This window comes from Trichechus manatus, unplaced genomic scaffold (genome assembly GCF_000243295.1).
Source record: "Trichechus manatus latirostris isolate Lorelei unplaced genomic scaffold, TriManLat1.0 scaffold00015, whole genome shotgun sequence".
NCBI lineage: Eukaryota > Metazoa > Chordata > Mammalia > Sirenia > Trichechidae > Trichechus > Trichechus manatus.
In genome coordinates this window covers 27308814-27314126 of record NW_004443951.1, presented here as the reverse complement: position 1 = coordinate 27314126, position 5313 = coordinate 27308814, and positions in this window count along the sequence as shown.

Sequence of the window (5313 nt, the reverse complement as noted above, 5' to 3'; positions counted from 1 at the left end):
CTCAAGGAAAGTGATATTTGAACAGAGACTCTGAGTACCTACTGAGGCTTCTGAAGGTAATGCTTACAAAAGTGTAGGGAACTCCTTAAGAGTTCTATCTTTCAAGATAATCCATGCTCAGTTTCCAGCAATTAGTCAATTGCCCTTTGCATGTTCCTACCAGTTTCTGATTTCAGTAAGCTGTGGTTCTCAATATCTGCCTGTCTCTCCAGTTTTCAGGGTGGTGGTTTACACTGTGACTTCACTTCTCTGATGCATCTAACAACAATTGTTGATTTTCAGTGTGTTGAGCTTTTTTCTTACTGTGAAGATGGGAGTGATGATTTCCAAGCTCTTCACATGTCAGACCCAGAACCAGAAGAACCCTGATCCTTTTAACTCTAAGGATTGGACATTTCTCCTCCATGCCATGTCACCCTCTGGACAAGGCTGCCACTGAGTCCCTGAGATTTTTGACACATCACACCTAGATTAGGATCTCAGGTCCTTGCCACTGTCTACAGGCCCTACAGTATTGCACTCTTGTCTCATGTCCTATCACCCTTTCCTTTCCCCACTCTGCTTCTATCACCAGTCTCTCTGCTATTTCTCACATACACCATACCTGTATTCTTGGAGCACAGTAGTTACGAACTATAGCTGCTAACCAAAAGGTCAACAGTTCAAATCCACCAGCCGGTCCCTGGAAACCCTATGGGGCAGTTCTACTCTGTCCTATAGGGTCTCTATGAGTCGAAATCGATTCGATGGCAACAGGTTCGGTTTTTTTGGTTTTGTACTCTTGGAATGCTTTCTCCCCATGCACACATCTCTGCATGTCTCAGTTTCTCACTTCATTCAAGTCTCTGCCCAAATACCCCATCCCCTTAGAGACCTTCCCTCAACACTGTATCTAAAATATGTCCTTTCCCTCCATTTCACTGTCTGAAGCTTCACCCTGTTTTCTTTTTCTTTACTTTTGTTATCACTTCGTTATGTGTTCATCATCTATTTTTCACTGTCTTCGTTTGGGTTCTGCCAGAAGCAGGACGGGAGAGAGACACAGGAGCAAGCAGTTTATCGGGGAGGTGCAGACAGCTCTAGTAGAGGGGCGTGCAGGAAAAGATTAACTCAGCAGGCCCGGGTTTCCAAAGGAAGTCCTGTCTTCAGGACTGGCCCTTAACTGGCTCCTAGTAGATAATCTCTGAGCCCTTGGAATATCCTGACTGATATGAGTGTTTCCATCAGTTCGATCAAATAGTTTATGCTAACAATGTGACATATGGTGAATATCTAGTTTTATGTGCCTGAGGTCTTGAGCCATGCTGCATCAGTTTGACCTCTGAGGGACTGGAGACTGAATAGCTAAGGTCAGTCATGTAGCCATTGTATGCCTACAGGGCTGACCCCCAATAAAAACTCTGGACACCAATAATAAGGTAAGTTTCTCTGGTTAACAACACTTTGCACATGTTGTCATGCATTGCTGCTGGAGAATTAAGCATATCCCTGTGCAACTCCACTGGAGGTGACACTTGGAAGCTTGTGCCTAGTTGTTCCTGGACTTGGCTTCATGCACCTATTTCCTTTACTGATTTTAATCTGTATCCTTTCACTGTAATAAACCATAATCACAGGTATAACAACTTTTCTGAGTCTTATGAGTTCTAGCGAATCATTGAGCCTGAGGGTGGTCTCGGGGACCCCCGACACAGCGAGTGAGGAAGTGAGATAGGGAAGAGAATGGGGCACAATTAAATCATCTACCACAGTGGGCAACTGGAGTTAATCCCATGAGGGAATCCTGGGAAACAGTAAAACAGAAGCCTAGCAATTACCCCACATGAGGGTGAGGCAGCTGGGGCATTTATACATCAGCTTCTAAGAGTTATTGGTTGAGGGCTGCTCCCAGGACTTGTCAATTTCCTGGACTGCTGGCCTGTCAACTATTCAGCCAAAGGTTCTGGAAAGAGCCCTTCTTTCCTGGACTACAGTTGCTGGCTGTCCTGCTTCGCCTCTCTCAGGATTCATGAGTATGATCAGGTACAACAGATGGAGCCATAGAGAGCACAGGGAGCTGGGGTGTGAAGTAGGGTGGAAGAAGGGAGACGCTGGCAGGATAAAACTTACACACTCAAGTGGTTCCACAAGTTGTTGTCTGGCAGTGAGGCTGGTAACAGCCCCCAGTTCTCCCTGCCTGTCTGGGTGAACTTGTGAAGGCCACCCATCTGGAAATCAAAGGAATTGGAGTACAGGACACCTGTACTGCTCCCCTATCTCAGCCACCTAGTGTCACCATAGGAAAAAAAAAAAAAGTGGTGAGCTTTAAAGAACAGGAATTTATTATCTCAGTTTTTGGACACTAGAAGTCCAAATCTGGGCATGGGCTCTAGGAAAGAAGCTTTTCTTGTTGGCAGCCCAGGAATTCCTGAGCATTCCTTAGCTTGTCTTCTTTCTTCTGTGTGCCTCTGTGACTATTGTACTCTTTTCCTAAGACACCACTCAGAAGTGATTAGGTTTACTCTGGTATGGCCTAATTAACATAACAAAAGAAAACCTCTATTTCCAAACAAGGTCAAGTTTACAGGTACAGGGGTTAGGACTTCCACATTTCTTTGTGGGGAAAACACATCTACCATCCTTGGCATCTACCATGGCATCTGAGTGTGTCCAGAGCTCTCCTGGAAGCAGCCTCTTATCTCCCCCCAGACCATGGACTCTTCCAGGCCAGGCCTGAGCCTCTGCTGCTGTTGCTTCTCTTCCATCCACACTTGCTTGTGGTTTGGATGTAACCCCACTTGGAGTGCGGTCTGCTTCACACCTTGGCCACAGGGTCACCAGAGGCTGCAGAGACTTGGCCCCTTCATCATCATGAAAGCTGAGTTCACAGGATCCCAGGGGTGTGTGTGAGAGTTAGCAAGTCAGATCGGGAAAGTCACAACCATGACGTCCATCAGCTGATGGGAACCCAGTGGCCATCCCCCATCCAGATGTGGAATTAGATTTCCTGATCCATCAAACGTCGGAGATGGCAGGAAGCCAGACCTCCTAGACCTGCCCCTCCTGGTTCTGAGATCTGGAGAACCAAGTGCACAGAGGTGAGGTGAGTGCCCCCAAATCACAGGCAAGTCAGCGCCAGAGCTGGGACGAGAACCCAGGGCTCATGAATCCAGCCCCTGCAGTGTCCTCCACCCGTTCTGCCCCGCTCTCCCCTTCAGCTCTCGAGCCAGTGTAGACCCAGCCGTAGTTGGCATCTTCATCACTAAGAATGCCTCACCTGTGGTGTGACATGTGGGTTTTATTTAAATAACTATCAAGGGGAAGATGAAATTACAATCCACAACAGAAGACAGTGTCTTGTGAGATGAGGTACATCCACCCTCCTAAGCTTCCCAGTCAGCTCTCAAACTCAACACGAGGGTAATTAAATTTTACATAGTTTTCTTTTTCACACTTCAATAAATGTTGCTCCCGAAAACCAATTGGCGTTTTCTGTACTTAATGCATAATAACTAGTCTTATAAATCTAAATTAACCCTATAAATCTAAATTAAATGCCCAGGTTTATTTAGGACAGTTAATTAATAAAGTGCCAGCACATAACTACTACTAATCTGTTTACTTCAAGTCCAATATTCATTTTCAAAGGGTGTATTTCTTTGTGATGTGTAGGTGGGAGGAAGGAGGTAGCCCAGAAGTCTCTGGGCAGTTTGCTGGCTGCTGTGGGCGCTGCCCATCCCCACGGTGCCTCCGGAGCTGCCTGGGCCTCCCTGTGTCCTGCCTCCTCCAACCTCTGGGTCACCTCCCTACCAGTGTTCGAGGAGAAGGTGGCCAGAGCAGCCTGCAGGTGGAGAAGACTTGGCTGGGAATCGGGAGGCCTGGCTTGGCCACTAACATGCTATGTGAACATGGATTAGTTGCTCACACTCTCTGAGCCTCGGTTTCCCCTCCTGCAAAACAAGGGAAGGACTAGATTCATCACAGAGGGTCTTTTCAGAAGCTGTAGGGAAAGGAGCAGTGGGGTGTGGGGGCTGGTCCACAACTGACTAGCAGTGTGACCTTGGACAAATGACTTAGCTTTTTCCTGCCTCAGTTTCCTAGTCCATACACTCAGATAATAACAGGACCTACCTCACACAGCTGTGGTGAGCCTGAGACAAGGTAATGCGTGTGATGTGCTCAGTCAGTGCCTGACTTGGGTTGAGTGTACTATAAACGTCAGCTGTTACTATTCTCCCAAAGTGTCCACTTCTAGACCGTTTTTAAAAGGTTATTATATGTGTGATGGAGGATTTGGGAGAAAGTCATATGAAAGCCAGGGACAATGTGGGATGGGAATATCAGTGACCAGAGCTCAGGACAAATTGGCAAGGTGACCAAGGGGGTTACTTTGTTCTGGCTTCATCCGCAGGTCCCAAAGGACAGGGTAGGTTCTGCCACTGGCTCAGCCCCAGGTTCTATCCTTTTGATGTTGGGTCATTTCACGAGATGGACAGCACTGGGTGACACAGCCTACACATGACTCTCGTGTTTCTACGTGTCAGTGAGCACCCACCCAGCTGCTCAGACCCAAGACCAGATCATGTTGCCCACCACCCTTTCTCCCCTCCCTCTCTCACCCACATCTAAATAATCCCCAAGTTGTTTCCACAGGGCCCTTCTCTCCATCCCTGCTGGTCCCACCTTGGCCCAGGGAAGCATCATGTCCAACTTTGATTTAAACGAAAGTCCAGGCTCCATCTCACCCTGCCCAGCCCAACCCCCAGTCCACACCTCACTCCACCTCTCCCCCTCCAACAATTCCCTTACCTACCCTGCCTCCTTGCTCCAGCCCACCTCCCACCCCCATCTGACTGGGAGCAACCTGAGGGGAGAGGCACATCTCAACCACCTCTGTAGGACTGGGTTTAAGGCCTGACCCAGTCAATGCGCTTACACTGAGGGTAAGAACATTAGGCTGGAAGAGTGTGGAGGGGAAGTGTGTCCAAGTGGTTAGACCAACACCATTCATTATTCACTGGCATCCACCTGGTTCCTCTCTGTTTCCCCCAGCAGGAGGAGATCTGCCTGATGTGTTCAAGTTGTGGCAGGCAGTGATAGGTATTCCCTATTCTCAGGGAGGGAGATCCAAACTCCCCTTTGGCGTGTGATTCTGATTGGTCTAAACCAGCCATGCTAATCGCATCTACTTTGGCAAGTGATTGGTCCAGGAGTTGGCTATGTTTCAGCCAATGAAATATAAGCAAATCTCTTTTAGGTAGGGCTTCTAGGAAGATTTCTTTCCCTGAAAAAGTGACAGAAGCAGTTGTTACAACTCTCTGCTCCCTTTCCCAA